The sequence below is a fragment of the Gadus macrocephalus genome, chromosome 6, assembly GCF_031168955.1.
Source record: "Gadus macrocephalus chromosome 6, ASM3116895v1".
NCBI lineage: Eukaryota > Metazoa > Chordata > Actinopteri > Gadiformes > Gadidae > Gadus > Gadus macrocephalus.
The window spans coordinates 5,370,281-5,380,672 of record NC_082387.1 but is presented as its reverse complement, the minus strand read 5'-3'; the positions used below and the strand labels follow the sequence as shown (position 1 = coordinate 5,380,672).

Sequence of the window (10,392 nt, the reverse complement as noted above, 5' to 3'; positions counted from 1 at the left end):
TTCTCCGTCGTCCAGGAGTGACTTGACTGGGAATGCTGTTGGATCTGCTGTGCTGGCAGTCGGGGGTACAGCTTTGTCTTCTCCCATGGTGGCAGCTGCTGGAGAGGATGAAAGTAGCCCTGATGACTGTTTGTTATTGCCACGACTGAAAAAAATGGAAGTGTTGAATAACCTTGATGGCCTATTGCGGCATATGTCTGAGAAACAGAGGGGTGAACTAAAACAATGATTTTTGTCATTTTCATCTTTATTTTCCGATGTACCGACATGCACGAACGTGATGGAGCACGATATAGATGTCAGTGATGCTGCCCCAAATAGGCAGCGTTTCTACCATGTCCCAATGGCCAAACAGTAAATCTTTGACACTGAGGTCCAGTATTTGATTGACAATGGGCTGGCTAAATCATCCTACTCCAGTTGGGCGTCACCGTGCTTGCTGGTAGCAAAACCAGACAGCACGTTTAGATTCTGCACGGATTACCGCAAAGATAACATGGTAACTAAGCCTGACTCCTTTCCACTTCCAGGACTGTATAGACCGTGTAGGGGCTGTGAAGTTTGTTACAAAATTGGATCTTCTCCAATGGTACTATCAGATCCCATTAACAAAGCACGCATAGGAGTAGGGCTGCAACAACTAAATCGATAAAAATCGATTACTAAATGCGTTGGCAACGAATTTGGTCGTCGATTTGTTGTGTCGCGCGATTAATAAGTTACTCATAGGCGCAGCACTGTTTACAGCCAGCCGCCAACAGGTTGGTTCATGGTTCATGCACGCCCACAGCAAGCTTTAGTGTGAGCGACCACAGCTTGTATTTTGGCCATATCTTAAAACCGGACTGTAGGCCTACATAAAAGTGTTGTACCTTCACTGACTTTGGGTTAAAAAAACTCCTTCAACTCAGTATCCGTCAAGTCCAACCGAAAACTCTGTCAGCTGCTGCTGCTGCAGACGTTGTGCAGACGGGCTCGGATTCGGCACCGCGTGCATCAACAGTCATTCAAAGCAGCGGTAGTAATCACACAACCGGACGGTGTAGAAAGTCCCGTCAGTTAAAAATAGTAATGCAGTTTTTAAATCGATGTTAAAATCGGCACGATATAGAGCTAGTTAGCTTAAAAAAAAACTGACCAATGGTCACAAACAGTGTCAAATGGATTGTGCTCAGGTGGGCTCAGTAATATGATTGATGCGTTCAAATGCAACATAAAAAAAAAAAAAATTGAGATTTTGGTGAAAACTTGTTTTCACAGTAATATAAAATAGATAGTAAAGATAGAATTATGACCTGTTTAATGTCCTATCTTGAACTATCATCATCTTATCAGCAATCAAAGCAATATTACAAGTTCTATTTCAAGGAGTCTCGAAAATGGTATCAATAGGTTTGACCGGTTAACCATGGACATCCCTTATATACATATAAAAGTATATCATACATTGTATGTTTTTTTTTGTGTTATCCCAGTTATGTTTTTTTAATTTTTTTATTATTTAATATTACTTTTAATAGTTCCGGGACGTTGGAGCAATAACCTGGTGTTTTTACACTTCAGTATGCACTGTGAATTTGAAGTAATGTTCCGTTTTTGAATAAAGATGCGGCAATTCAAAATGTTTCTTTTTTTTATCCGATTCATCGAAAAAATAATCTACAGATAAATCGATTATTAAAATAATCGTTAGTTGCAGCCCTACATAGGAGGTATCTGCCTTTGTCACTCCGTCTGGCTTATACTCTTACAATGTGATGAGTTTTGGTTTGCGTAATGTGGCCATAATGTGGCCTGCGGCCTTCCAACGTCTTATGAATCACTTAATAGCTGGGCATGAGGGTTGTGCCGTTTATCTGGACGATGTTGTGACAGTCTGTGATACCTGGGCCTTACATTTGTCCAGATTGGCGGCGCTGTTTGAGAGGCTTCGGGAGGCTAACTTAACAGTGAATTTAGCAAAGTGTGAATTTGTGCAGGCTACGGTCATCTGCTGGGAAAGGTGGTGGGGCAAGGAGAGGTGAGGCCAGTGCGGGCCAAAGTGATATGGCTATCGACAATTTCCCACCTCCTTCAACAAAAAAGGAGTTGATGCGTTTTTTTGGCAGGTTTGGATACTACCAGAGTTTTTGTTCTAACTTTTCTACGGTGGTTGCCCCACTGACAAATTTGTTGAAGGGATAAGCTCAGTTTATCTGTACTGACGAGCTCAAAAGCGCTTTTGATAATGCTAGATTGTTGCTCAGATTGTTGTAATAGCACTGCACCTGCCCCAACCTGGCTGGCATCCACCTGGATCTTAAATGGATGGTCTAGCTGGGAGCCGCTAGGACAGGTGCAGTGCTATTACAAACGGATGAGCAGGACATAGACCGTCCTGTCTGTTATTTTTCCAGAAGTTTAATCTCCACTAGTTAAATTATTCCACGATCGAAAAAGAAGCGCTGGCCCTGGTATGGTCACTTCAGCATTTCAATGTGTATGTTGGAGGGGGTGTTCATCAGATTTGCCACATTCAGGGCATGGATTTGCCACATTCAGGGCATGGACAACACAATGCTAATTCCTAGAATGATTAATTAATACACTATTCCGTAGTCTGTTTACCAGTAACTCCTCAGTAGTTACTGAGGTTTTAACTGTGATTATTCAGAAAGATCTGGAAACATGCCGCATAGTTTTTGGTCAGGGAATAATTAAATGTGAATAGTTCAAATGTCAAGGTAATGTACTCATGAATCGACATCTGTCAGTAGTGACTTCCGGGCTTCACTGATTCGCTAGTCAAGCTGCTAGCCCTCCACCAATCAGAATGGTAAAAGACTGAACGACTCTAATGGCCGATTACACATGTTGAATCGGCTGAAAAGAACGCAGAAGTGGACGATTTCACCGTACACACCAAAGAGACACATGTCACCGACCTCTCAAGTCTCACCAATGCCGATTTTCGGCCCGGTGTGTCGCCGCTTTTAGTCTGTTTACCAGTAACTCCTCAGTAGTTACTGAATAACTGTCACTTAGGGCCCCAGTTAGGGCCCCAGTCTTTCATCAATCGTTACTCATTCGTTCCTCAGTAGCTACCCACGTTTTGCAGTTCAGATGGCCGGATGCAGGAACACGAAGGCTGCCTCTATTAGGGCCCTTCCATCTCCTGTGTGAACTTGGACTTGGCTTCTCTCCAAAGTGGACACAGGGTTGAGGCAAATTGAATCTAGCTGGTTGAAAGGCTGTCCAAAAAAACAACCCTGACACAATGCTACTCATGACATAGCGTCAGGCCTTGAAAGTCTGTGCCCGAGGATGCACTCAAGGTCAATACAAAAATAATACTCGGTGTGCCAGTGTGCGTGTGTACCACTGCCTCTGAAGTGTCAGTAGAAGGCCCCTTTGAGTCCTCATTTCACTCCTGTTCCTATTTAACAGGGTTCATCTTTAATTTACCAGATTGAGATAATTTCCCTTCTAATCCCGTCAGAGGCGGAACCTGCGAAAATTCCCTAATTAAGTCTTTGATATACACACAATCAAGATGAATGGCAAGCATTCACAGCGAGCAGCCTTCAGTTATCTGAGGCGTTTACAACCTCTAGCGACGCTGGGCACAGTTTGATGGGGACGGCCGTGTGTGTGTGTGGGGGGGCTTGTGTAATTATATTGAGATGATTAAGTCCCCATCAGGATGTTGTTATGACGACACAAGCATTTTAAGCCTTTAATCCAGGATTACTTTTCCCTCAGCACATCTCATTATGGATGATTATTAAAACCCACACAAGTGCACACACACACAAATGTTAATACTTGCATACTAATTAAGGGCTGGTTTCACTGGAGACAGAACCTTGACTCCCAAGGTCTCCAAAGAGACCAACATCTTGAGAACAGATTGAATCATTTAGAAAACCAAACCCCTCCTCTGAATCTATATTTAATAGTCAAAGGGCTGCTCTTCTGAGAATTAAAACACTGTCAGACGTCCACAATTCCTGGAGAGGTTTTATGTTGTTATGTTGCTCCGCCGTCTCGCGGGCACGGCTATTTAAATACACCAGTGTCAGCACCAACTGCATAACCCCTGTTTGAATGCCCTTCCCTGTTGATACACGGCTGAGAGAAATGTCAAGGGTGAGCGAGCCCACCCTTTGGCCATGTCCGGTACAAAGCAGTACAGCTCAGAGTAACAGGAGCTTGCCCTGCCCGCTCATTCTCCCTGAAGCCATTAATCACACAGCAGTGCAGACCTCCACAGCCACACACCTGACACAAGAACATTCAAACACATACACACACACCTGACCATTGTAAGGTAAATGCTTGTTGACAGCATAGCTTCGGGTAGCTTGGCTTGAAGGTATTTTCCTTGAATTGTTAAGGACTGTAGACAGTGATGCAGGCAGGAAAAAAGAGAAAAACTTCTTAGTTCACACACTAGAATAACAACTTGATGTGACAGGCTCAAGTACACACACACACACACACACACACAGTCCCTGCAGCATAGGTCACAAGCACAAATAGATTTATAGAGAATCATAGGGATTCGATTAGTGTATGCTGTCCAACTATGTAGCTAACAGTTTAATGCAATGCTACGTGATAGAAACAAACAAACCAAAGTACTGATGTAAACGTGCCTTAATCCACAGTAGATACATATGAGAAGGAGAAACATCTGGCTGTCTCAGGCTACGTTTACATGATGACGGTCTGAACAGAAGAAGCAAAAGTGGCGTTGCACCTTCACTTTTTATTCCGCGTTTAGACAAGCATTTTCGGGAGGAAATCTGCGTGCATACGGTGACACAAAAGCGTGTGGAAATCTATTGGGTATGCATGCCAGGCGGCTAGGTGGTGCTTTGCTACACTTTGCAGTGGCGGCTGGTGGAATTAAGAGTGCAGATACATCATCAATAACTGTGAATTACACACAAGGTAACATTCTCTCTCTCTCTCTCTGTGAGTGAGATAGAGAGATAGAGATAATGAGTGTGTTACGGCCAAGCCATTGTGTTGGTAAATGTCACTCATAAATATATCTGCAGTCTGCATTAGTATGCATTTAGACAAATACAATGAAATATGAATTCCACAAAATTCATGTAAATGTGCAAACTTTTGTGTGTGGTTGTTGAAGACACACTTAAGGCATGATAACAACATAGGTTTGCAGAGGACTACATACAGAACAATATGCATACTGAAGGCCTGATGCCAACATAGGTTTGCAGAGGACTATATACAGCAGGGGTCTTCAATTAAAATTGAACAAGGTCCAGTTACTAAAAATTCTTTCTAAGAAAGGTCCGAACCTACCACGTCCTAATTGCCTTCTTTTGTCAAGTACAATCAACACGGCATATTACCTTATAATTTCAGATGTATTTATTTTGAATAAATTGTTATGAATTGAAACGATTGGCGACTAGCGTTCTGGTGCATATTTACCACCACGACTGGAGCGAGAGTGGGGGGGGGGAGGCGACGCGTCGACACAAATTATTCATGTCGACGAATTTTTGAAGTCGACTAGTCGTCCCAGCTCTATACACCAGACCTACATTTCAAATAAAAACAAAAAGAGCATTAGGCCTTCACTTCAAGTAAGCAAAACAGTGTCTCAAGGGTGCCATGCCGTACTTCCGACGCCTCATTGTTCAAACGTCTCAATGGTCCGAAATATTTCCCATTAGATCGACATGCCACTATGCCGACGGTTCAATGTTCCGAAAACGGAACCCATTGATCCGAAGGTCCGTGTGTCCGACTTTTCAAAAAGGAGGCGCATTAGGCCGACGGTTCAATATGCCGAATAGGCCAAGGCGTAATTCCACATGTGTGATTATGAAACCAAAAATAAAAGACGATGTAGGCTAAGTTCCAGCAGTGCACTTCACAAAGCCAGACTGTTGCTGTGGGCTTGAACGGTAACAAGAGGGGAATTTATGAGGCGCACGTTATACAAGGACTAATACTTTTCCCGTAAAGAAGTCAAACGGTGAGTGAAAAACATATTTTTTTTTTCTCTTTAGTAGCTGTGTGTGGGCCTATATGTGTTGTTTACTGTGTTTACAGTGGGCTTTTAGCCTAAATAATTTCGCTGGTATTGATTTAGTCAAACTTATACCTCATACCGTGTACTTAGTCAAGTGTGTGTGTGTGTGTGTGTGTGTGTGTTCGTGCCCGTGTTGAGAATTAGACCTACGCTCTCTGTCCATGGGGCTGAAACACCTTGTCGAAATGAAGTGAAGCGTTCTCACTTTGCTCTCCAATATTCATCGTGAACGTGATATGTAGGCCTATGTTGTAATTTGGAGAGAGAGTGAGAGAGAACGAGAGCGTGAGCGAGGTATAAAACTCTTTATATGTAGGCCTATTCGGCATATTGAACCGTGCACCTCCTTTTTGAAAAGTCGGACAGATGGACCTTCGGACCAATGGGTTCCGTTTTCGGAACATTGAACCGTCGGCATAGTGGCATGTCGATCTAATGGGAAATTTTTCGGACCATTGAGACGTCGGATCAATGTGTTGTCGGAATTACGGGCAGGCCCCGTCTCAAGTGCACTGAAAAAATAATTCATTGAATTTACTTGATTTTAATGTGGACATCGGTTCCACATGATCAGAATGTGGCCATCTGACATGCGTTTTCTTTTATTCTCAATGAAATATTGCTTGTTAACCCAAAATATCGTATTCACATAAAACTGTTTGAAAAAATCATGTTGATTAGACACATTATGTTTAAGTAGTCTTTACACTAAAATATTATGTAATGTTAAAATGATTGCATTGTGGTGACCCACAACTGCAGTGTAAGACATTCACCAAGGGACTGTACCTTTAAGGTAAACAGTTCCGGTTTACTACTGTTGTGATTTACGACAGTTCGTTTGTTTTGAAGTGGAGAGTAAAGCTGACTCGACCCATCTCCATCTCTTGTCTCATCATTTACATCACTCCACAATTGGTGACCCCCGACGCGAGTTGGATACGGCTGAACTATGTTACACATCGACGGTGATAACAACGCGCCCGCTGTGGCGCCGGCCGCCGCTGGCGGCGCGGCTACCGACACGGCTAACGTCGGCGCTATCTATGCTGCCAACGTGAAGTTACCGGACTTTTGGCAGAACAACCCACGGTCGTGGTTCCAACATATCGAAGCCCAGTTCCAGCTGAGAGGAATAACGCAGGACGTGACAAAGTATTTCCACGTGGTAGCAGCCTTAGATGCCTCGACGACGGCCAGGTCTTTGGTGCGGTTGGAGGCTCCTCCAGCTGTCGGCATGTACGACGCACTCAAGGCGTTCCTCGTGGACCTTTTGAACTGTCGGAGCTGGAGAAGGCGGACCGCCTGCTTTCCCTAAACGGCCTGGGCGACAGCAAGCAGTCCGAGTTGATGGAGAGGATGCTGGCTGTGCTGGGCTCGGCGGATCTCTCCTTCCTTTTCGCCCACATCTTCCTGCGGCAGCTTCCAGCACCCGTGCGCACCGCACTGGCCAGCTCCCCCCTCTTTGCCTCCAAGGACTACCGGGCGGTGGCTGTGGAGGCCAACAGGATTTTCCTCGCCAACAGGCAGCAGTTTGTCCATGCGCTGCTGCCCCCCCAGGACACGTCGGCCCCGCTTCCGCCCCCGGGGTACGACCCGGACACCGCAGCCGCTGTGACCGCCCGCTGACAGCGTGACGACGGGTGTTGTTACTACCACGCCAGGTTTGGGGCCAAGGCCAAGCAGTGTCGCCAGCCTTGCAGTTTTGGGGCCCGGGAAAAGCCTGGGCCAGCGCTCATTAACAGCTGTGAGCGCTGGTCGGGGCTGCAGGCTGTTGTTCGTCACTGACACCTTGTCCGGCCGGCGGCTGCTGGTCGATTCTGGGGCTCAGCGCAGCATCCTGCCGGCAACGCCTGTGGACACTATTGCTGGCGGCCATGGCCCCCCGATGGACGCCGCCAACGGCACACCCATTCGTACCTATGGCACGAGTTATGTGGATGTGTGTTTCGGCGGCCGGCATTTTGGCTGGGATTTCTTCATGGCTGCCTTGTCTACGCCACTCCTGGGGGCGGATTTCCTCTGCGCATACAGGCTTGCTGGTGGATGTTACGAACTGCCGCCTGATCAACGCCCTCTCTTTTGGTACGTACCCCTGCACGCTGGGGGGGGTGGGGGGGCTTTGTCTTGCGAACACGTTTGCCACCGGGGACCTGTATCAACGCCTGCTGGCGGAGTTTCCTGACATCACCACGCCCACGTTTTCATCGGCTGTGGCTAAGCATGGTGTGGAACACTACATCACCACGGTTGGCCCCCCAGTCTATGCACGGGCCCGCCGCCTCGACTCTGCCAAGCTTGGGATCGCCAGGGAGGAGTTCGCCACCATGGAGCGCCTCGGCATCGTACGCCGTTCCAACAGTCCGTGGGCCTCCCCCCTGCACATGGTGACCAAGGCTGATGGCGGTTGGCGTCCCTGTGGTGATTTCCGTCGCTTGAATAACGCCACCACCCCCGACTGGTACCCGGTACCGCACATTCAGGACTTCTCCGCCCACCTGGCCGGCGCCACCATCTTTTCAAAGGTGGACCTGGTATGCGGTTACCATCAGGTGCCCGTCCGCCCGCAGGATGTCCCCAAGACGGAGGTCATCACGCCCTTTTGACTTTTTGAATTCCTGAGGATGCCTTTCGGCCTCAAGGGTGCAGCACAGACGTTCCAGCGCCTCATGGATTCTGTGCTGCGGGACATGCCGTTCCTGTTCGTTTACCTGGACGACATCCTCGTTGCCAGTGCGTCCGCGGAAGACCACCTGACGCATCTACGGCAGCTGTTCGGTCGGCTCAGTGAGCATGTTCTCATTGCCAACCCAGCCAAGTGCGAGTTTGGCCGGTCCTCCATCACCTTCCTCGATCACCACGTCACCCCGCAGGGGGCGGTTCCCCTCCCGGCCAAGGTGGACGCCATCGCCAGTTTCCCACGCCCGCGCACTGTGAAGTCCCTGCAGGAGTTCCTGGGCATGGTGAACTTCTACAACCGTTTCCTCCCCCATGCAGCCCAGCTCATGCGACCCTTGTACAACGCCTTGCGGGGCAGGAAGCCTGCAGACATGTTGGATTGGCCCACAGAGATGACGGCTGCCTTCGATGCTGCCAAAACCGCGTTGGCCAATGCTGCTCTGCTGGCGCACCCGTCTCCGACCGCCCCTGTTGCTCTTACTACGGACGCCTCTGATTACGCCGTGGAGGCTGTGTGTGAGCAGTGGGTGGTCAGTGGGTGCGCAGCCGCTGGCCTTTTTCAGCAGGAAGCTCCGCAACAACGAGAGGAAATACAGCGCTTTCGACAGGGAGCTCCTGGCTCTTTTCCTCGCCACCCGTCATTTCCGCTTCCTGTTGGAGGGCCGTCGGTTCACGGCTTTTGTTGACCACAAGCCGCTGACGTTCGCCATGGCCAAGTCTTCGGAGCCATGGTCTGGTCGACGGCAGCGTCAGCTCTCCGCCATCTCGGAGTACACCACTGACGTTCAACATGTGGCCGGCAAAGACAATTTTGTAGCCGACTGCCTCTCTCGGGTGGTTATTGGTTCCGTCCACTGCGGCCTCGACTACGCAGCTATGGCTGGGGATCATGCTACGGACTCTGAAGTTCAGGCCTACAGGACAGCCCCCATGGCACTCCTCATGGAGGATGTGGTATTTGGCACGGCCAACAATACGCTCCTCTACGACGTCTCCACTGGCCAACTGGTGCCTGCTGGCTGGAGGCGTAAGGTCTTTAACACGACCCACAGCCTTTCCCACCCGGGGGTGAAGGCCTCTGCCAAGCTGGTGGGGGCCAAGTTTGTCTGGCCGGGCCTGCGGAAGGACGTCAGGGCCTGGGCCGCTGTCTGTGTGGCGTGCCAGCGTGCGAAGGTGACTCGTCATACCAAAGCCCTTGGCACTCAAAAGTGCCAGAGAGGCGTTTCGACCATGTGAATGTGGACCTGGTGGGCCCGCTTTCACCCTCCCGTGGTTACACCTACCTCCTCACCATGGTGGACAGGACCACCAGGTGGCCAGAAGGTTGGGTTCCCCTGTCCTCAACTACAGCAGCTGAGGAGGCCCGGGCGTTCGTTATGGCTTGGGTGGCCTGTTTCGGCACACCGTCAGACCTTTCCTCGGACCGGGGGCCGCAGTTCACGTCGGAGCTTTGGACTGCGGTCGCCGGAGTCCTGGGTTTAGTGTGTGCAAATACAAAAGGCTTTGTGTACAATTCATGTACCCTCCTTGCCAATCAATTATGTGGCAACTAAAACATTCTATAGTGTTGCATAACATCTCAACAATTCTAAAAAAGAAAAGTTTCGGCACACCGTCAGACCTTTCCTCGGACCGGGGGCCGCAGTTCACGTCGGAGC

At 48.6% G+C, this 10,392-nt stretch overlaps 1 long non-coding RNA gene across 1 annotated transcript; it reads right to left on the bottom strand.

The window, feature by feature from the left end:
- Positions 1-1,385: 1,385 nt before the first annotated feature.
- LOC132458780 (uncharacterized) lies at positions 1,386-2,246 on the bottom strand. Its single transcript, XR_009525956.1, has 2 exons — positions 2,119-2,246; positions 1,386-2,050 (listed from the first exon to the last, which is right to left on the bottom strand). It is a non-coding gene; the product is annotated as an uncharacterized LOC132458780 (long non-coding RNA).
- Between the last annotated feature and the right edge of the window lie 8,146 nt (positions 2,247-10,392).